This window comes from Mobula hypostoma, chromosome 11 (assembly GCF_963921235.1).
Source record: "Mobula hypostoma chromosome 11, sMobHyp1.1, whole genome shotgun sequence".
Classification (NCBI taxonomy): domain Eukaryota; kingdom Metazoa; phylum Chordata; class Chondrichthyes; order Myliobatiformes; family Myliobatidae; genus Mobula; species Mobula hypostoma.
In genome coordinates this window covers 44,603,881-44,627,740 of record NC_086107.1, presented here as the reverse complement: position 1 = coordinate 44,627,740, position 23,860 = coordinate 44,603,881, and the positions used below count along the sequence as shown (strand labels likewise).

Here is a 23,860-nt window from a genome sequence, read left to right as displayed (position 1 = left end):
GTGTTTGAATTGTGTCTAGCCACACAGTCATGGGTGTAGAGAGAGTATAGCTGTGGGCTTAGCATGCATCCTTGAGGTATGCCAGTGTTGATTGTCAGTGAGGAGGAGATGTTATTTCCAAACTGCACTGACAGTGGTCCATCAATGAAGAAGTCAAGGATCTAGTTGCAGAGGGAGGTGCAGAGGACCAGGTATTGGAGCTTGTTGATTAGAACTGAGGGTATGATGGTGTTGAATACAGGGCTGAAATTAATAAACCGCAGCCTGTCAAAGGTATTGGTATTGTCCAGGTAATCCAAGGCTGAGTGGTGAACCAGTGAGATTGCATTTGCTGTAGGCAAATTGCAGTGGGTCCAGGTTCTTGCTTGGGCAGGAGTTGATTCTGTTCATGACCAACCTCTCAAAGCCCTCCAACATAGTAGATGTAATTGCAAAAGGGCAATAATTGTTGAGGCAGCTCATCCTGCTCTTCTTTGGCATTATTGATGAATTATTGTTTCCATTTTTAAGGAGATTAATGATAGAGTCAATGCCCCTGTTAAATTTCATGACTTACGTATTGTGTAGAGAACTTTGTTAACAAATCTGGTGACTCAAAGTTGTTAGCCCCATTAGTTTATTACTAACACAGTGGATTCTGGTTAATTGGGCTATTGGTTAATCTGGGCAGCCACTTATTTGGGACAACCCTTAAAGAACAAAAAGCCAATTGATAAAAAAAACTGGCCAGGATTCCCTTCATTTATTTGGGACACTATGCCACTTAGTTGGGGCAGGAGACTTTTGCTGACTATTTTCTAACTAGTGTCAGACACGTGCATTTGTGTGGCCATTAGACACTACACAGTTCTTAATGCGAACAGTTTTTCTGTAGCATTAGTTGCTTGTGCTTGTGTACAAAATGCAGTGATTTTTGTCACTGATTTTGGTGAAAAATAAGGAGCAAGACAAATCAAAACTGCTTTACTCACTGCAGTTTCAATCATCCCGACCTGGAAATGCCTGAAAAGGCTGTGAGTGTGTTTTAAATGATTTAGAAACATAGAAAACCCACAGCACAATACAGGTCCTTCGGCCCACAGAGTTGTGCCAAACATGTCCCTACCTTAGAAATTACTAGGCTTACCCCATAGCCCTCTATTTTCCTGAGCTCCATGTACCTATCCAAAAGTCTCTTAAAAGACCCTATTGTATCCACCTCCACCGCTGTTGCTGGCAGCCCATTCCATGCGCTCACCACTCTCTGAGTAAAAAACTTAAGCCTGACATCTCCTCTGTACCTACTCCCCAGCACTTTAATCCTGTGTCCTTTTGTGGCAACCATTTCAGCCCTGGGAAAAAGCCTCTGACTATCCACATGATCAATCCCTGTCATCATCTTATACACCTCTATCAGGTCACCTCTCATCCTCCTTCGCTCCAAGGAGAAAAGGCCAATTTCACTCAACCTATTCTCATAAGGCATGCTCCCCAATCCAGGCAACATCCTTGTAAATCTCCTCTGCATCCTTTCTATGGCTTCAACATCCTTCCAGTAGTGAGGCGACCAGAACTGAGCACAGTACTCCAAGTGGGGTCTGACCAGGACCCTATATAGCTGCAACATTACCTCTCGGCTCCTAAATTTATTTCCACGATTGATGAAGGCCAATACACCAATTTCACTACTTCAGCATTAGGAACTACAAAGAATTTGAAGGTGTTGACAATCATCTCGAATGTTACGATGAAAATGAAGATTTTGGAAGGTGCAATCGTTGAAAATTATATCAAGGCAGTCCATCATCAGTACTAGGTGCCTGCACTGATTTTGTTAATTTACAGTCAATCAAAAGCACACTGCAGCATGTATTGGATCCACTGATAACTATCAGGAACTAATACACAGTCTTATAGTAATGTAGTTGTATTTGTAGTGTTCTAATTTGTTCTGTATTTCATTGAAATATGTAATTTTTTACTTGGTTGAATGGTCTTTTTTCTACCTTTTCCATTACTGCCATGAATTTTAGGCTAATTTGGGCAGCTGCTTAATTGGGCCAAAATGTATTGGTCCAAACATGTCCCAATTAAACGGAATCCAGTGTATTTGAAAATAATTTAATTTTCAAACATTGGTAATAGACTAAAATTAGGAACATTTATAGGTGAATGTAAGGCTCAGGTGTTTGATTACAAACGTCAATAATAATAGCAGTGTTTTTATACTTCCATATTATATGAAGGAAACCATTTGGCCCATCAAGTCTATGTTGGTACTTAGAACACTCCCATTCTCCCACTCATTTTCCTTCAGTCTGTTTTCTCCCACTGACTCATTGACATCCTCTGATTTTGCCATCAGCAATAACACCAAGGGTATAGCTGAATTCTCCTGATTTTCCCTCCTACCACCAATGCTGGGGATATTTTATAGTAGCCAAGTGATATAACAACTGCCACATCTTTGAGATGTGAAAGAAATCTAAAACACTCGGGAAACACGGGGGGGGGGGGGGAGGAAGAGAAAACTCCTTACAGAATGTGATAGAGGTTGCAAACAAACTCTGATCTTTGAAGCTGTGAGGACATAGCTCTCTCTGCTGTACCACCGCACTGCTCATTGTAGGATATCCCTAAAGAGTCATTGAAAATCTGAAATAAAACTAAAAATGCCAGAGATACTCATTAACTTAGTTGGCATTATGGAGGCAGAGAAATACAGCCAGTGCCTCCCAGAAGAAGAGTCAAATGTTGAAATGTTAATTGTCTGTTGTTTGTCTTTATATATATATTGATTGGCCAATTGTGTGTTTCTGTTCTTTGAGGTTTTGGTCAATTGATTCTGCCACATTTGTTCTACATCACATTGAGAATGATAAATCCTACAACTTGTATCTTAAAACTTTTCTGGTCCGTAGATGGGGTGGTGGGATGGCTAATTAGCTGTCATTGGATATCAGAAGGAAAATGTTTAAAACCATTGTGGTTAATACTGTGTGGACAATGATGAAAGTGGGAAAGAATTAAAAGATATCTATTCTTAAGTCATTTCTACCTTACTCCCTTCAAACCCGACACTGCATTTAGAAAGCTGGAGTCCCATGACCTGTCTCCATTCCACATTTGGAGAGAAGCTTGTGCTATGTGGCAGAAATAATACAATAAATGGGTTTAACTACATTTGTCTCAAATAGACAGTCTCTTTGTCAAAGATTGCTGGTACAACATAAACAAATTATGCGTTTGTGGGACTTTTCAAGTTAGCCTATCTAACAGAGTATAGATTGTGTTTCAGCAGCTGTAGATTTAATCTCCTACCTGTCAGTTAAACAGGCATTTCCTCCAGCAGATAAACCTTCCATACAGAAAGGGGGAAGGGTGAGTGGGAAGAGTCACGGCTGGACAAAAGCCTTTGTTACTGGTTCATAATTTCTATGCAGATTTGCCTTCTTTTTCCCCCATTAAGCTTTAGTTCAGCACATTTTTTAAAAAAGCTTTTGTTTTCTTTTTAAAGAGAGTGAACCTGGTATTTATTGAAGTGCAGTTGAGCAGAAAGCAAGAGGATCAAGCCAAGTATTTTTTTCTTTGAATCTGGATGATTGTCATCTGGAAGCAAAGGGAGTACCAAGAACTTTGAAACAATGCTATAGTTCACCAGTGGCCAGCATTTTATCTGCAGAATTTGTTGCTTTAGCTCATGTGGCAAAGAAGGTGATTTTTAAAATACTTTTCTCCTTTCCCTCTGTTCTGAAGCTCTCACTGATTCTACGTGTTCACTGGCGGCTTCCCCAAGTGGCCATTCACATGTGTAGTTTACGCAGTGAATGTCAGCAGACCATGCCACTAAGCAGCCACCCCACCTACCACTAGCATGCTTGCTGCAAGTGTGCAGTGTTCCAACTCAGCTGGGCTTCATTGCAGTAGCCTGCGATCACTGCCACCGAAAAGATAAGGTATTTGTTACTCCATAATACTTCACCTCATACCTCAGCTAAGAGGTTCAAATAATTACATCTAACAAACAAATCTAACTACCTAACAATCCCTTGTAGTTCCTTACTATCCACTAATGGCTTCATTCTTGTTTGCTGACATTGTGGAGCTTTTGTATATTGAAAGGAATGTTAATGTTCATATATCAAAAGAGATTTCCTGTTTACGAAGTTTGCAGCCTGATATACTTTTTCATCTTATAGTTCTGTTATGAATCACCATATTTTATTTCTTATACATGTGACATCACTTTCTTTATAACTAAAACAAATACAATTGCAAGTACAATATTAATGACTATTATACATTTAATTTATGCCTTGGCAATAAAACAGTCCAGATGTAGTTCTCGTCTAAATATTGCTTAAAATTCAAATCCTACACTTTAAATGTAAATGCCTTGCTTTTATTCCGCATTCCCTGATAAATAAACAGACCAAGGGAACTATAAGTGGCCTGGCCGTTATCCTTCATATATTTTGCCCACAGGTCTTACTCCCCTTCACCCTCTTTCAGAAACTTATACCTGGAGAATATAGTATTCAATTTTAATCAATGTAGCATCTGCTATATTAAAAGACAAATAGATTTTGTAGAAATATAAAGAAAATAAATAAGAAGGAGGAGTCATTAAGAGGGAGCAAAAGCTTGTTCAAAGAAAGAGGAGTTTGACAATCGGATTCCATAGTGTGAGCTCAATTATAAGACCAAAGGACATAGGAGCAAAATTAGGCTATTTGGTCCATCGAGTCTGCTCCACCATTTGGTCATGGCTGATTTATTTTCCCTCTCAACCACATTCTCCTCTCTTTTCCATGTAATCTTTAACGAGAGAAGATCTGCAGATGCTGGGAATGTGTGTGTTGCCCTTACTAATCAGGAACCTATCGTCTTCTGCTTTAAATATACCGATGACTTGGTCTCCATAGCAGTCTGTGGCAACGAATTCCACAGATTAACCACCCACTGGCTAAAGAAATTGCCATTAAAGCAACTTTTTAAAGAACAAAACATTACCAGAGGTGTCTGTTATCAATAATGCTAAGTCTCCTTTAGATAATATCTTTTATATGTCTTTAATCAAGACCTTACTCCTTACTTCATTATGAAAGCTGACATTTGATGGAAGATCCATGTAATGAATGCCCTACAAAGACATCAAAAATTGACTAAAATGATCCCTTTAATACTTTTTATTTATTATAAGGATCATTTCAGTATCCTTGAAATAGGTTCCACATATGATGTTTTAAAGTTCAAATTTCTTCTGGTTGGTAAACTTAAGTGTACACCCACTATAATTATATCTGTAATATTATCATGTTCATAGCATTTCATTCTATTTTATTCAAAGCACGTACAAAATAGAAGTTTAGAATTAGTTATTGCTTTTCTCTCACTACAATTAGAGCGAAGGGATTTCCACCCACATCCCACTTCCTCCCACAGGATAAGTTCCCTATCTCAGCAACATTGCCATGAGAAAGTGTTTTTTGTGAGCAGAGGGTAACTGAAATGACTACATAACATTCGTCTGTCACTTGCTTTATTTTAGCGATCACCACCACCACACACCACACTCCTGCTCTCCATCTCTTGAGTTACTTTGAGACAAGAATTGCCAGAGGAGTGTTTCTATTGTTTTCTTGAACACATTACATGCTACTCTATCGTTCCATGAGAAGACACTAAATGTCCCCAGGGAGTAAAGGAAAAGTAGGTGAAGACTTTCCATCTCTCATCTTCTGGTAAGCAGTTTAGAAGGATAACGTACAGGATTAGTAATGGCCTGTGTACTCAGTCTGAAGCATGGACACTTGAAGGTAATACAAAAACGGACATTTCTTTGGAATTGTAGAGTTGTTCAGCATAGAACCAGGTCTTTTTTTCCCTTCCGCTTTCTTTTAAAAAACATTGTACAAATGCCCTGACAAAAGCAGCTATTCTTGCATTCAGACTGGAAGTATAGACGTGCTTTTCTTCATTTGCTTTTTAAATAGTTTTGCTGCTCTGTAAGGTTCCCTATGGCATTTGTTCACTAGTGTATGATGACAATACAAATAGTTTAAATATTTCTGGCACAGAATCCAATAAATATAGACCATGTTTGCCTTAAAACAGAACTGAATAGTCATGTTCATGGGCAGTTTCAAATCATATAAACTGTGAAAATATTTATACTAACAATTTGCATTAGAAAGAAATGCATGATATGTACTGTTTATAAGTTGGAAAAAAAAGAACCATTTCCAAATATGTTTCTGTGGAGAGAATGAAAAGAAAAACGGACTCTTTTTGGTTCATTTGCTGCTTCGTTTTCCTGTTCCTTCTTAGATGACTAAAATGTGGTCTATTTCCAGGTTTGACTGTGAGGCTTTCATTACGACAGCCTGGTATTAAAAGTGCTAATTCTATTCAACATTGTAGTAAACTCCCACGAAGTGCAGATTCAAACCCTTTTGCTTTCAACTTGTTTTTGGTTGAATGGTATGTCTCCCAAACATTTCTTTTAACTGACCCCTTGGAGGTTCAGAGGACCTGGCTGGACCTCCCTCTGCTTGGAGGAAGCTGACACAGACTGTGATACAAAAAAAGAACTCTGTACTGGGGAGAAGCCGAGTTATGCCATTTGTTGGAGAGCGCCATCAAAATATTCATGACCATGCCAACCCACAATCATATGTCGCTTTAACAAAACTAATACAAAAAAATTGGGTGCATACGACATTTAGCCTTCCAAAGCATTGCTGAGGTTTAAAGGCAGGCGACACAAATATACAGTGGGCCTGCCATGGTGGTGGGATTTCTATTCTTGCACTCCTATAAATAGTAATGAACTGCATATCCTATTATTACTCTTTGGTGTTAAACATGTTTCTGCAATATGCTGTCAACGATTTGCTTAATGTTGGCTTTGCTTTGCAGAACCTCATCTGGACTGAATTATAAACAAAAAGAAGAGAGAGGAATAAAAAGCCCACATCTTTCAGCTTTTTCTCATTAACCATAATGGGTTGGTGACCACTGACAGTGACAATTTGCATAATAGTCAACTCTTCACTTTTGTAGTGATGAGTGTTTGTTTCTGATTAAATTTAGGCTCACTTAGTTCTTCAGGCTTTTTTTCAGAAGTTGCAGATACAGAGCTTTTGCCTCTGGTTTCAGCCAAAGAAACACACACTCGGGGATAACAATGTGCTGAGAATATGCATATTTTTCCACTGATATCTCTGTAAAACACCTACAAATAGATCCTTCTGGAGTAATAAATACACAGCAATTTTCTTCGCTTGCACTTTATGTGGTTTTAACAAACTATTGCTTCTTAACAATAATATTTAATTGACAAGACTGTGATGGATTCGGCTACAGTAATATTAAGTATTAATGCAGGTCTTTGCAATTTAATATTCTCGTATCAGTGTTGACTTTTTAAGTAACAATGCTGAGACACAACCTATATTTCACTGAATTTTCTTCTGTGCCATGCTAATAGTTCAGAGGACAAACACATTATCTGAGCCTACTCTGAATTATATAAAAATGAGGAAGTTCCCCTTCCAGTTGTCATTTCTGCTTGGAGGTTTCCTGATGTGAACTTCTGCCGGCAAACACCCCAGCTAATTGACTAGTGTTTTACATGATGCCTATATGAAAATATTCAAAGAAAATGGAAGAAGAAGAAGAAGAAGAAAAAAAATCTCTTGTAATGCCTCTAAGATGTTTCCCTTGGGATAATAACAATTGTCCATGAGGCGAAAATGCACAGTAGTTCTTAGGGATATTGAAATGAATTTGTTTTGAAAGATTGGTAACCATTTCACATCTTTGTAATAGTTAACAACTTTCATGTAAAGAAACAACAGAATTGCCATGTTGATTTCCAGCTCCATTGTCTTTGTGGACACAATAGCGGCAGATAGAGAATATGTATGGGAATCTGTGAAAAATTAAACACGGTCCACTCCGCCTTCTCCATGAATTTACATAACACAGTCTGCAATATTCACAAAAGAAACATATTCTGCAGTGATAAGACTGAACTTACAATAGAACTTTACTTTGAAATCTTATAACGTTCTTGAACTCATTAACTATTTGCAGGAAGCAGAAAGGTGGAAAAAAGTAACAGGAATTATGTGATTTTGCTACAGAATCCTTAGACAACAAGGTCAATAGTGAAGGAAATTAGATGTGAGATAACTTATTATCAATCTGTAATAAGCGATTTTCAAGTATTGTTCACCCTCGTGGTATCTGAAGGAAGTTCAAGCACTATCAAGGTAATTCCCAAACTAACCATGAGGTAGCTGTAATAGGTGAATAATGTATGGATTTTTGGCACTCTAACAACATATCTTCAATTTATCCCTAATGCAAGGCAAGAAACATCAAAAATGGGAAACAGGTCAGCAGGAGGAGGTAATAATGAAGCATGAACATTTTTCATGAGGTTGACATCTAAGCAGTTCTGGATAAGGTGTTTTAAGGAGATAAAAACAGCTAGGTGTACATATGAAAGGGAACTTCAGGAAAGTGCGCTATACAGCATGTAGAGAGAATGTGAGCAGATTAGTTGCAAAGAATCCAGGCAGCATTTATAGGGAGAATGCAGGAATATCTTGGATTTGATTGCCAAAGGTAGTGTAGGTATTATACTTCAAAAAGGATATTTGCACAATTTTCATGCCTCAAAGAATAAAAAACTTTATTCTGGCGCCAGATTGTATTGGAATTGACTTGCAGGTTCATGGCCATTGTTTCTCTTTCCACCTTCTCCATCCCTTTGCCAAAAGGCACTAATTCACACTGAGCCAGAGTTTGAAAGGATCTGGATGCCCTCTGGTACTTCATCCAGCTGAGCATTTATTTTGAGCAAGTCTTGACAGGAAGTGTTGACTGACTAGTTTTACATGAGGGAATCATAACTTAGCCTAACTCAGTTCCCATGCAGCATGCATACTTGCCAACAGAAATCATTAGACAGCAATGAATGATATTTTTCTGTTCACTTGCTTCAGAGTGCTGATGCCTCAGCTGCTTCCCCAGCCAAGATCAGCTAAAGCTGTTTTAATATTTTAGCACCATTATGGGGCAACAGTTTTGCTAAGAGTCTCATTGTATTATTTCTCTTCTTTCTGCACTTCTTCCTGACACCAATCTCTCAGACGTTCTAGAGAAATGAGCTGCCAAGTATTGGTGATGATTCTTAAAGACTCACAAAAATAATTCCATATCACCAGCAGAACAAGATAAATGATACTAACCATCAGCAGCAATAAATATTAGTTATTATCATCATCTGCAATCATAAAGTGTAAGATAGGCATAACCAGCACAAACTGAATCTTTGTTTTTGGCTCCAGGTCACTACTTTGCCAATCTGAGCTACCAGTGTAGGCTAGAATAGGGAAAGATTAATAATGTGTTGTCGCTTTAGTTAAATTCATTCCACTTTGCAGGGAAGTATTGGCTGGATTATTGCACCTAACTAATACATTTTTTGTATTTAATGTTCAAGATATGTTCAAAATTCATTTCAGAGTCAAACAGCCAGGAGATTCACAAAAAATATGAATTGTCTCATCGAACCAAATTACCCAGGAACTGGTATTAAGTGTCCAGGCTGCCCCATGAAAATAAGCCCATGACTTGCACAAATCTTTTGTATGGCCAGGACTTCTGGAGTGAAAGCTTCCAATATTCTGTTCCCTCACTGGATGCCTTAAGCAATCTTATACTGCCTTGCTGGAATTCTCGGTCTTTCTTATCTTATGTCAAGTGTAACTGGTACAGGATAAAAACCCATTCATTTCATGGGGATTTGCAGACTATAATAAAATTCCTCATAAGCTTTGACCTGAGATGGTATTCTGGAAATGGCCATCAGAATGTTTCTGGGTGGAACCACAGCAGTTCACCATCTGAGGCCTAATTTTCACTCACACCTCCATTTGGTTCACAGTATCAGCAAGAACTTCCTTCTGCATCCCATGCAGTCTAGCAGTGATGCATGGAGAGATAGAAGTGGGAAGTCAAGGTGGGCCTCAGGTCCTGCACAACTCTGCCCAGTGTAAAAGATCCAATTGCCCTGGACGTTAATCTTCTGGTCCCTGTGAATGTTTTAATAATTCTGCCTCAGTTGTGAGGTCTTGATGAATTACTTGATCAACGATCTTCCAGATTCTCTGAGAAGTCTCGTGAGGTGTCCACCAAGTAAAACGCATGTGCTGAGAACCTGAAATAAAAGCACAACATATTCACCAGGTTATTAATGATTAGCAGGTTTCAAACGAGTGCTGAGCATGGGAAGGTGGGAGAAACTCTGCAGTTTGGTTGGGTGGACTAGGGTGCAATAATTGTTGACAAAAGTGGGGTGGGAGAATGCAACAAAGAAGTGAAGGAAAAGCCAAAAAATAAAATGAGTGTGGGTGGAGGGAGGAAGGGGTTAAATAACAGTAGAAATAATGGTGTAGGAAAAAGGGACATGAATGGTAGAAAAGAAATAAAAGATGAATGCTATAATTAGTACCAGGCGTAACTGGTGACTGGGTTTCCGGCTCACTACCTTTCTGGCTTTTGGACATGTGTCCTGCGTCCAGAAGGTAAAAGCTTGCGTATTCATTGACATGGCCTCTGGTGTGGAGGATGAAGAAAATAAACTGAATATAAACCCAATATGTATTATTTAGGTACTTTTACTTCATAACTTTTAAATATTCCAATGTTTATTTTTCTGTGGTGGTATAAGATAAATGTCCTATCTAATTCAACCTTCCCAAAATGGTGATTCAGGCCATCCAATCACTAGGGTCTGAAATAGGAAGAATTCTATTGAACTGAGGTCACAATGACACAAGGTATTAATGCATTAAACAGGAACACTTTGCTCCCTCTGAGCAGCTAATCCTGTTGATAAGTATGGGCCTTTGGTGTCTCATAGGACACTCTTCTTCTTCTTCTTGCGCCCTTAGCTCCCAGTGGAGCATTGGCCGTTGATGATCTCCCATCTCCATCATCCAAAGTCGATGGTCTGGTTGGAGTTCATCAATGTTTCCGTAATCCACTTTTATCTACTCTACGGGGGATTGGCCTATAAAGCTTCACCAGAGCCCTGTTGGCCAGCCTTACCCATTTCCAACTCACATGATGGGGATGTAGGGTTGGACTTTGAGAGGGCTTATACGCCACTGATCTTTGAATATTTTATGTGGTCAATAAACAATCTATGGCAAGTGGGATCTCCAACTCCCACCCTTCAGCATAACGAGCTTCAGGCATTGCCTTGCAAATTGCTTTCAAGCAGATTCTCACTTTCACCTCCTAATGGGTTACAAAACGTATATGTCCACAATTGAATAACCATTCCTGTTCATGAACTGTAAGGAAGATCAGAAGCTTTCCCTCACTGGTGGGCATTGTCATTCTTCCTTGTGCACTTACTTGTTTTTGGCTTTCACTGTCCATTTAATCCAGAGTACAGGTGCTAGCATCTGGAATGTATATTCACTGGCTAAATGATGCTCTGTAACAAGCAAGAAAAAAAATGTTTAGCAGATTATATAGGAAAGAAACAGAATAAAACTCTTCTCTCATCCTCCCCCTTCTCCTCTGCCACTTCATCGGATTAACTTATTACAACGAGTGCTACTGAATTTCATATTTATTACAATTCTTGATCTGAGACAGAAACATGAGCTTTAATCAGAAAGTCAGAACAAGCTGAAACATCTCATGTAAGGTCATTTTTATTTGAGCTTAATACTCTGATATTGGAGCATGTATATTGTGCTGTTATTTTCATGTCACAGATCCTCCCAGTTGGCATCTCAGGAAGAGATGATTTAAAGCCCCTTAAGAAAAAATTTAATTACTCTCCCGGCCAGTTTATTTGCATTGCAGGCTTGATGATGAGTGTCACACAGGGTAGCACTCTGACTGACTGCTGCAGATGCTGAGTCTCAAGTACTCTGAGTCAGATCTTTACAGTGCGTCTACTGGGACAAACAATAGCACCTGTTCCTCACAAGAAATCAGACCAGTTAGTCCATTCATGTATCTTTAATGAAGCTCTGGGGCAGATGGCTAAAAAAGAGAGGAAAAAAATTGCATCATACACCACTAACTGCTGCTGAGACAAAGGAGAAAGCGCTGTCTGTGTAACAATGTGCTATTTTTATGAGCAGCAAAGAGCCAGTGTAGAAGTGTTCCAATGGCATCTGTTACTCTTCTATCTTTCAGTTGGGCGTTGAAAGCATTTGTTCAAGCAATTAAAAATTTCTGGGCATGCCGCCGATTGCTGGGTTGAAGCACTTTATATAAAATGTACAGGAAAAAAGGGTCTTAGGGGTGTAAGAAGTAGGGGAAGGAGGGGGCAAGGAGAACTGGTCTTGTTTCCTCCATTAGAGAAAGAAAGGGGAGGGTAAATTAGATCTGTCAAGAAAGACTTTAATTTGCTTGCTTTGGAGTGCTTGTAAGCTTACCTCAGCTAAAATCTAAAAGGAAGGAACCAAGAGAGAAAAAAAAACAGCAAGCAAAAGCTGGCTTATTTCATGCCCCAGTGATGTGGTGGTAATTGCAAGAAAACTCTCTTTTTATTGCATGCTGGTTTAATGGAGAAATTCATTCAAACCAAATTTGGTAAGGTGTTTAATTTTTTTGTCGCCCTTTATTAACCCCAACTCCCAGAGCTTTCCTGTTCGGAAAAGGTTCATTGACAAGTTAAAGCACCCTGCTAAACATTTTACTTTATTATTCCTCCCCCAGCACCGCCACAACAAACACCAGTACCTGAGGCTCCAGCATTACGGTTTATCTCATTCATGACTAACTGCATGATCATTGATGTTACAGCTCATTGCAGAATCGGCAACCCAGCTACAGATTGCCCTCCAAACTGCACGAGTTTTCGGAAGTTTTTTCTTTCTCTCAAGCTTATGCGGAACTTATTTGCATAACATTGAATGTAAGAGCTTCCATGATTCCAGTGCAATCAGATATGGAAGGAATTAGACATGTTTCAATGGACTACGTGGCAATTCTGATGAGGGCATAAAACAAAACAGTAAAATAAAGCAGAGCATCAAATTGAATTAGCACCTTTAATTAACATTGAATTTTTATTCCATTTTCATTCGCATTTCAAGCTCAAGCGTTAAGACCAAATATGAATCAATTCTGTAATATAGAAATGGGGAAAAAAATCACAAATCAGAAGACAGTGTAAGCTGTTGTTAGTAATAGATTAGAGGGAAATTCCCCCTTTTTGGATATGGTAGAGGCTACATTTAACCAAAGATAAAAGCGATAATTTTGACAAGCATAACAGGAAAATTCCAGACATCTTCTCAAAATATCAACTCTAATTAGTCGGTATTTGTTGTCAGTTCCAAGATAAACACCTCTTGCTTTGTAAATTTGAAATGAAAACCAGGAGAAACATTTAAACAGTTAAAAATTACATTGCCAGAAATGACTTTTCCTTATTACTTTTCAGTATGATTAGCATGTTCATACGTTAACCTGCTATTTTAGATGCAGTAGGAGTAGAGGAAGATGGCAAGTGGTGAACGAGTGTTAGGTCCAATTAGGGACAAATGATTAGCTTTGTGAAGTTGTTGTACATCTAAAGGAAGAACCAATAGATTCCTTCTTGACACCCCAGTGACACTTTCGGTGAGAGGTTTTAACCTGAAATACTGATTGTTTCTTTCTCAACAGATGCTGTCCAACCTGGTGAGTATCTACAGCATTTATGTTATTATTTCAGATTTCCAGTATCTGCAGGCTTTTGCTTTTCAAAACAGATGAGTGGTTCTGTGAAGTTGTATGGTGTTATTTGAAGAAAGGATCAGAAGATTCAGAAATGACCCATCTCAGTGTAACCCATTATGCATCACAGGTCTATCCACTGTCAAAATGGAATAGCAGATTAACCTTAAGTTGTAATTTCATTCACACCCTCAACCACTTTTGCAGAAATATCATGAAAGTTTGCTCAACACACACAAAATTCTGGAGGAACTCCAGTTGACATTTTGGGCCAAGACCCTTCATCAGGACCAGGTGAAGGATCTCGGCTTAAAACGTCAACTATGCTATTTTCCATAAATGCAGCCTGGCCTGCTGAGTTCCTCCAGCATTTTGTATGTGTTGCTTGAATTTCCAGCATCTGCAAATTTTCTCTTGTTTGTGGAAGTTTCTTCAACAGTGCTTTTCAAACTTGCAAACTCTGAATATAATTGGGCAAGGGAAGTCTGGAGTTGAGAGTAGCAGAATTTACCATCATCCAAGCATCAGCACCATAGTGATGCAAGAAGATGCCTCACCATCACTTTCTCAACGGCAATTAAGAATGAATATTAAATTATGACTTTCCTATCAGAAGATAATTGATGTTTAAGTTATTATCCTTTTGTTTCTAAAAGTTTTCCCTTTGCGACTACACTCCATTTGAAAATCCACTGGTTGCTGAAATGGCACATCAGGCATACAAAGCAGTATAGGAAGCATCAGTTAATATCATCTCCATCAGTGTGACCGTGAGTGGTGAGCATGAGGCTTGGGCCCAGTCATGTGCAATCCAGTTTGGTGTCAAGTCCACCTGCTGTGAGTAGTTCTGTATTAAATAACTGAAAAAGAGAACCACTTAATGGTTGCATTGATGGAACAAAGTCAGAGCCTTGGGTAAAGTATTAACGAGAAAGCTTTAAAAAGATGACTCCTTGTTTCCATCCACCTAAGCAAAATAACCCTTGCTTAATTTTAAGAGCCTTCTGAAATGCTTGCTAACTGGCACAATCAGTAGAAATACACAATGGTGCTTAACTCGATCTGGGAGGATGGCCAAGTTTAGTGGCTGGGACCCGCTTCCAGCACAATGTTTCTAAACCGGTGTAAAAGATCTCAGTGATAGCAGGAACTTGATTTTTGGTGGGTGTAATATAAGCTAGCAACTTCTCATCCTTTTGTTGTGCTTATTTGTCAGATATGGGGTGAGCTATTCTTGGAATAACAACACAGTCTCCATAGCCAGATCCGTTCAAAACAAGAAATGACAACTTTTCTTCATTAGAGATCACTCATTAAAATTTTTGAATCCCAAGCTTCAATGCCAAAATTAAGGACTTGGGTCCAGAGAACAATTTCTGGTATTTGGAAGATTACACTTCCATTCCTTTTTAAAATCATAGGCTAAAAATTGATTTACATGAATGGAATTGGAATTGAAATTAGTTTATTATTGTTACCTGTAGCAAAGTACAGTGAAAATCTTGTCTTGCAAATAGTTCAAACAGGTCAATGCATTATACAGTGCATTGAGTCTGTAAAACGTAAAGTATTAACAGAACGCAGAATAAAGTGTAACAGGTACAGAGAAATTATTGGATGTTAGGAAACTCAATGTTCATGTCATGTCATCTCCCCTCTCTCTGTCCCCTTCTCTCTTTTCTATTCCTCATTCTGGTTCCCCTCTCACCTCTTCTCTTCATCTCCCTGTGGTGCCTCTCCTCCTTTCTTTTCTTTCATGGTCCACTATCCTTTTCTGTCAGCATCTCTCTTCGTTAGTCCTTTACCTTTTCCACCTGTTGCCTTCCAGCTTTTCACTACACCTCTTCTCCCCCAACCTATCCACCTTCCCCTTCACCTAGTGTCACATATTACCTGCTAGTTTGTACTTCTTCCCCTCCACCTCCTTCATAATCTGGCTTCTCATTCCCCCCCCCCCCCACCACTCCTTTTCAGATCAAGACACACAAAATGCTGGAAGAATGCAGCAGCATCTATGGAGGAGAGTAAACAGTCAACATTCTGGGCTGAGACACTCCCTCAAAACCCTCCTTTTCAGTTCTGATGAAGGGTCTATACCCGAAATGCTGCCTGTTTTCTTATTCCACTCCATATATGCATAGTTGCTCCGGTGATTGTGTGCAAATTATATTATTTATTGCACAGTACACATTTCTACCCTTACCATCATAAGCTGGAGCAGAAAGTAATCATCATGAATCACTCTCAATAGAAATAAGAGCACATCACTTCAAAATAAAGTATATTGTCTATGTGGTATCGCTGGTGATATAAGGAGGAGGAGAAGAAGATGGCGGCGCGACACAGCACGCGTGGCCTCTCTGGTGATGATATCTGTTATCTGTCAAGTAGGATGCCATGCACAATTCTGATTTGATGGAGGCAGACATGAGAGCATGGAGGAACATCTGGTGAAACTTCTGAAATGCCTGTTTCGCTGCTGCCACTACTGTGTGATCCGGAATCTCGGGAGGGGAAGGCCCCAAATCCTTGGCTTTGCTTGTTGCTTGGCGGTCGGGGCGGGGTAGAAGCGGTCGGCAGAGATGGTGCTCGGTGCTCAGTGTCGGAGGGCTAGTCGGAGGCTCAAAGTTTTCGGACGGACTCAGAGTCGTACTGTGGTCAGGTGCTTCCAGGATGCTGCATCAACAAGCTTGCGGCACTGGAAGCTCATGGCAGGGAGAGTTTCTCCCTTCTACCGTCTGCGTGAAATGTTGGGGCTATCAGGACTTTGAGACTTTTTTTCACCATGCCCATGGTCTGCTCTTATCGAATTACGGTATTGCTTTGCACTGTTGAAACTATATGTTATAATTATGTGATTTTTGTCAGTTTTAGTCTTTATCTGTCTTGTGTTTCTGTGATACCATACTGGAGGAACATTGTATCATTTTTTAATGCTTGTGTTTCTAAATGACAATAAACGAGGACTGAGTGTCCTCATAATCTAAAAAAAATATTTTGGACATATCCAGTGAGGTTATAATAGTTCTTTCAGCAGCGTGTGATTGGGAATTTGGATGGAGCCGCTTTCTGAAAGGCTGTTCTTACAATGGTAAGGTGCCAGGCTCCTTTGGAATGTAGCTCTTTGGTCAGGACATCTATTGCAGGACAAAAGTCAAGACACTGGAAGAACCCGGAAAGTCAAGCAGCTTTCACCTCGCTGATAACGCTTGACCCACTGAGTTCTTCCAGCAATCTGATTTTGGTTCTAGATTCTCGCATCTGCAGTCTCTTTTGTTGTGCACTTTGGAAACTGTTTCTCTCATCTCTGCAGCTTCAACCTCCTACATGACATTCATCTTAGGTATTATTATGCTATGTTGTTGCCATGATGATCGCACCTTTTAAGGACTGTTATCATTCCCTGAATCCTGCACAGCAAAATGTTTGGAGATGTACAAAAGTGGGTGATGTCCCACTGGGGTGATGCAAATCTTGTTCATATGCTTGTTTCTGAGTAGGTTTTTCTTTCTGTAAGGGATCTGGTTGAGTGTTAACAATACAGGTACATGGAACCAGGTTTTAGCTGGCCAAGCAACACACACAAATTGCTGAAGGAACTCAGCAGGCCAGGCAGCATCTATGGAACAAAGTACAGTCGACGTTTCGTGCCGAGATTTTCAGCAGGACTCTGTAAATCTTCTCTTGTTTGTGTGATCTGGCCAAAAATGGGTGCAATACTACTTCAAGACAAATGTGCCTGAATTTTCAAAATCTGTTATGTAGCATATAATGATACCCCTTCTGAAAACTCGCATAAGTAACAATATCATACTTCCTTTATCTCCATTCTGTTTATAATAGAATTGACTTTGCAAAGGATGGCCTGTCCTTTGCAAATCTATATTGCCTGCTGGTCATGATTTTGTAAGCAATTTGAACGTGTCTGTACTTACAAAGAAAGCAATGAAGTAGACAATTTCTGTATTGTGTTTCGCCAATAGAGCTGTATATTGAATCTGATTACAAGTCGATCAGTATGCATGTACATACTCAGACTGTGAATGGATAGACATAATATCCTATGATGTGATGATGTGACATGTAATATGAATACAACAATAACTTAAAACCTTCCAAGCTCCTACACATTTCCTATTTTCCTTGACTTTGAAGACAAGCAATTGTTGTTTAAAAACAGATCATTTTGCTGCTGCCTCCCTTCGTTCAAAGTTCAAAGTTCATTTATTATCGAAGTATATATACACTATGCAACCTTGTGATTAGTCTCCTAACAGACAGATACAAAACAAGAAACACAAAAGAAGCTATTAAAAAAAAATGACCACCAACCGCCCAATGTGCAGAGAGAGAGAGAGAGGGAAAAAAAAAATCATGCCAACAATAAAAGTAAGCAAATAGCCTTTAGAACGAAAGTGAGTCCATAGACACCAAGTTGTGAGCAGGCCCATAGCCTCAGCCTCAGTTCATCACATAGCCAAGTCAAACAACATGAAGCCTGCAGACATGAGGCCTGGAGCAGCCGGAGCAGGCCCACAGCCTCAGCTTCAGTGCAACGGAGAGCGGGGTAAACCTTGTGGAGCAATGAGTTGACCCTCGCCTCCCATCCCGACACCAGGAAAAAATGCAGCAGTAGGTAGTTCAGCATGACTCTTGCAATCTTCATTTGAGTATTTTGCAGCATATCAGATCAATCCAGACACCTGCTGAGCTTTGTGCAGTCAATAGCATGCTTGCTGATCATTGGTACACAGAGACATTTAAATTCACTAGCTGTAAGATGGGAATGAATCTTTAATGTGGTGAGCCATCCATAATCTCATGATTTCTCGAAATGATTATTTGGATGCCTATGCACCTTCTTGCCCCTCCCTGTACGCGCTCTTAAATGTTGTTTGAAGTAGATACATTATTTATTTTCTGGAAAATTGCAGTGATTTTAATCTTCCACAAAGTGCCGACTTCTCCTTCCTTGTCAAGGTCATTGGAGTAGGATATTATGGTGACACAAAGGAGATAGTTGCTTTTGTTTTTATATGACAATCCAGTAATCATTTCTGTTGAAGTCAATGAAACTGAGCAAGTGATCAGTGTGAAGCTACCTTTCTTGTATGTGGCTATGTTTAATTTCACTCTTACAGGCTAACACCACCATGCATTACCTTATAATAAAACATGGGGTAGACAGTTGCATTACCAGAGAAAGCAGGATCTCCCAGTGGCCACACATTTTAATTCCATGTCCCATTCCCATTCTGATATGTCTATCCACGGCCTCCTCTACTGTAAAGCTGAAGCCACACTCAGGTTGGAGGAACAACACCTTATATTCCGTCTGGGTAGCCTCCAACCTGATAGCATGAACATTGACTTCTCAAACTTCCGCTAATGTCCCACCTCCCCCTCGTACCCCATCCGTTATTTATTTATTTATATATACACACATTCTTTTTCTCTCTCTCCTTTTTCTCCCTCTGTCCCTCTCACTATACCCCTTGCCCATCCTCTGGGCTTTTCCCCCCTCCCCCTTTTCTTTCTCCCTAGGCCTCCTGTCCCATGATCCCCTCATATCCCTTTTGCCAATCAACTGTCCAGCTCTTGGCTCCATCCCTCCCCCTCCTGTCTTCTCCTATCATTTCGGATCTTCCCCTCCCCATCCCACTTTCAAATCTCCTACTGGCTGTTCTTTCAGTTAGTCCTGACAAAGCGTCTCGGCCCGAAACATTGACTGTACCTCTTCCTAGAGATGCTGCCTGGCCTGCTGTGTTCACCAGCAATTTTTATGTGTGTTGCTTGAAATTCCAGCATCTGCAGATTTCCTTGTGTTTGCATTACCATTTGTTGCTATGTACAAATAAGCTAAAGGAAAGAACCCTTTTCTGCTGGAAATTGTTATTCTCTTTAGTTTAGGTAGATTGGATAGCCATATAAAGGCAGTTAGTGACTCCTAAGGAAATGCTACTATTCTGTAAAATATGGGTTCAACTTGTTGTCCGTTATCTATAGAGGAACATGCGACAGTTTTACCAATGTATAGTTTGGTTTCTGCTTTGTGCAGCTTTTGTCAAATTTGTCCACACAGCTTAATGATTAAAGTGATGTTGACATAACAGTGATGGTCAAGCTATACAGTAAATTTCTATAATCTATAATCTCCAATCTTCAATCAAAAGCAGCTGTGGTTTGCATCATTGATGTGAGGGACCTGGCTGGTACAAACCTCTTCAATGGAATGAATTAGAAGTTGGCGTACAACACACTAATTGTACTTACCAACCAGAATTGAATTTGTAGAAATTGATGTATTTAGTGTGATGACATTAATCTAAAATTCCTTAAATATTCATCTATATTCTTCCGGGATGCAAGATGGTTTCTATATGAAAGCCTTTGTACCATATTGGAATCTTGAAGGTATTGGAAACATAGAAACATAGAAACCTACAGCACAATACAGGCCCTTCAGCCCACAAAGCTGTGCTGAACATGTCCTTACCTTAGAAATTACCTAGGGTTACCCAGAGTCCTCTATTTTTCTAAGCTCCATGTACCTATCCAGGAGTCTCTTAAAAGACCCTATCGTATCCGCCTCCACCAACGTCGCTGGCAGCCCATTCCACGCACTCACCACTCTGTGTAAAAAAACTTACCCCTGACATTTCCTCTGTACCTACTTCCAAGCACTCTCGTGCTAGCCATTTCAGCCCTGGTAAAAGCCTCTGACTATCCACACAATCAATGCCTCTCATTGGATGTGTCAAAATGGCATCTCCAAGTAGCTTGGAAGCAGAGGACAAATCAACAGAAGAATACAGTGAGAAACCTGCTTTGAACCTCACCCTTAAGATCTCTGTTACCTTTTGGCTTCTACCAAATTTGGATAAATGTGCATGAATACCTTAGTTTGACTTTACTGCAATTGACAGAAAATCTGCAGTATGTGGTGTCATCTCATTTGTGTCATTTTTGTTTAAAAGTCCAAAGGAATTTGGGCTCTTTCTTTACCTTCTAGAAAAGAATCCAGGTAAACATCGCATGCTGTGAGTATCAGCAGTAAAGATCCGTGTTCCATTTCTCACCACCCACCTGCAACAATGCTCTCCTCATATTAGGCATTTGTGAAAAGTTATGAGTAACCTTATACTTTTTGTATTATCTTAATCATATTGCTGGAAGTGAGTTGCTGAGGTATTGCACCTAGTGAGATCAGGCAACTGCATGCAAAGTGCATATTGAGATAATGCAAGCTAATGATTGCAAATGTCTTAACTTTAATCTTTCTTTGTACTGTCACCAGTCTCAATGATAGTTCAAAACTAGCAGAATCAAGCAGTAATAAACAGAACATCTGATATATCACCAATTCTTTGTAACTGTTTACTCGTTAGAAGGGGAGGTTGCAGAGGTTTAATTAATAGAAACTTGCAATTACATTATAGAGGAATTAAGAGCCCTTTCCAGGTATGAAGACTCTTTAATGATGGTACAGATGGTAGTGAAAACTGCTGATGTTATGCTTCCTTCTCATATGCATTCTGGCTTGAGTTCAGGAATAGATCAGCATTTGAGTGATTTAATTGGATCAATGTTCATTGTTGAATTCATGCTGTATAGTCATTAATGTAACTTGGATGGCAACCAGTAGAGGTTAGTGTAACCACCTAACAAAGTGGGCTGGCACTGACTTTTGGTCTAACTTAGTAATTCCTGCGTACTTAGTTAAGATCATATCTAGGCTATAATAAGATCCCTATGCAGCTGAATTCCAAAACCCTGTCTTGTGATACCTTATTCTGTCTCAGCACTAATCTAAACTAGTTTGATTGAATCATGTCATAACTGTTAACATTAAATACTGTATCAAAGTAAAGCAATGTTATTTCATGCAATATAATCCTATATGCAGACAAACGCAAATTGTTAAAAACACTTTCAATTTGAGGTGAATGCTAAGAAGGACTAAGAGAAAAGATCCTAGAACAACAGATGTAGTATAGGGCACTCACAGAATTGCCTTTCACCACCCACAGTGTTTGGCTTCTTCATATAATTACTCTTGGCAAAACGATGTAGAGGATGTGTCACGGCCAGAACTGTGATGGAGATGATAAACATCACCAGATAAATTATGAGTGGAGTTGTGGTCAGGCTTGCTGTGGAGATCTTTATCATGTCATCATGATGGTCTGATATATTCTGTTCATAACATCTGTGGTATGTATTTAACTAATAATAATGCTATTAATAAGTATTTTTATAGCCAAAGGAAAATAGTTGAGGCTGACATTTAGTGCTTCTATGACATACCTCTGAAATATAAAAGTTATTACCCTTGTATTCTACAGAAGAGGTGAAATTGGCAACCACACAGCAGTACAACAGAAGGAAGCACGAGTCCCTGTATTACAGAGGCATCACCTTCCAATCGATTTTGTTGTTTCTTTGGCATCCATATTCATAAATGCACTTTAAATTCTAGTATACATTCCTTTGCACGATGAAAGTTTGAATATTTCAAAAGCAGGAACACATTGTACATGGCTGATCTGGGAACTTAGAAGCAATCTATCCACCAAAGTTAGTGAGAGAGACATGAGGCAGGCCAGTAGCAATCATGTTACCAGTTCAATTACTGGATTGACATTAATGGGATATGTTGACAAGTATCTGATAACTTTAATGAATTTAAATAGATGCACATACTCCACGCCAAATATTTGATGCAACATTGTACAGAGGCAAATTGACTTATGCTTTAACTTTTAGCGATATGCGATGAGCATCAGCATAAAGAAAACACATGGTAAAAGTTAAGGGCTCTATCCATGCACATTGACCAATTTCCAGGTACAGATGAATGAAGAAGCAACCCTGACACTGGAGTTCCCTTAATTCTGAACAGAGCAGTAATCTGACATATGTGAAATGCAATTACAATATATTCACTTCTGTACAGCCAACATGGTATACCAAAAGTTCAAAGTAAATATGTTATCAAAGTACATGTAAGAATATTGCCATATACTAACTTGAGATTTATTTTCTTGCTGGCAATCACAGTAGAACAAAGAAATACAATGTAATCAATGAGAAACTACACCCAAAGACTGCCAAACAACCAATGTGAAAAAAGATAGAGAGTGCAAAAACAAAAAAAAAGTGTATAGATAATGGCAAGAACGTGAATTGCAGAGTCCTTGAAAGTAAGTCCATAGTCTGTGAAATTAGTTGAGATGTGAGATTATTCATGCAGGTTCTGCAGCCTGATGCTGAAGGGTAATAGCTGTTACTGAATCTGGTGGTGTGGTGGGACCTAAGGCTCCTGTACCTCCTTCCTAATGAAGAAGAGAGCACAGCCTGGATAGTGAAGTCCCTTGATGATGGATATTGCTTTCTTGTGAGAGTGCTCCTTGTACTTGTGCTCAATGGTAGGTAGGGATGGCTTTGCCTGTGATAGACTGGGCTGTATCTACCACTGTTTGTTCTTAGACAGTTGTGTTTCCATACCAGGTCATTATGCAGCCACTCAGGATACCTTCCATTGTACATCTATAGAAGTTTATCAAAATTTTAGATGACATGTCGAATCTACACAACTGTCAAAGAAAACAGAGGCACTGTTGTCCCTTCTTTGTAATGGTACTTACCATGCTGGTCCCAGGACAAATCATTTGATATGATAATGCCAAAAAACTTGCTGTTAACGCAAGTTGCTGACCTTCTCCAATTCCTTAAGGGGGACTGGCTTACAGACCTCCAGTGTTTTTCTCTTGTAGTTAAAAATTAGCTTTTTAGTTCTGCTGATGTTGAGTGAGTGGATGTTGTTATGGCACTTTCTAACCAGATTTTCATTCCCTCTCCTCTATGCTGATTCACCATTTTTGATTTGACCAACAGCGGTGTCATCAGCTAATTTAAATATAGTATTGGAGCTGTACTTAGCCTCACAGACATGGGTATAAAGCAAGTAGAGTGGGGGCTAAGCATGCAGCCTTATGAAATTCACACAGCATGTAAGAACGACATGATAAATTTTAATAATTTTGTAACCTGGCACTGATCTAAAGTCAAACAAAGGGAAATGCATAAACCCTAATATTTCAATTGGTGTGTT

General features: G+C 39.3%; 1 protein-coding gene across 25 annotated transcripts in view; it reads left to right on the top strand.

Moving 5' to 3' along the window:
• The window catches only part of sox6 (SRY-box transcription factor 6), a 630,558-nt gene that overhangs the window by 470,507 nt on the left and 136,191 nt on the right, over window positions 1-23,860 (top strand). The gene's annotated exons all lie outside the window — the stretch shown is intronic.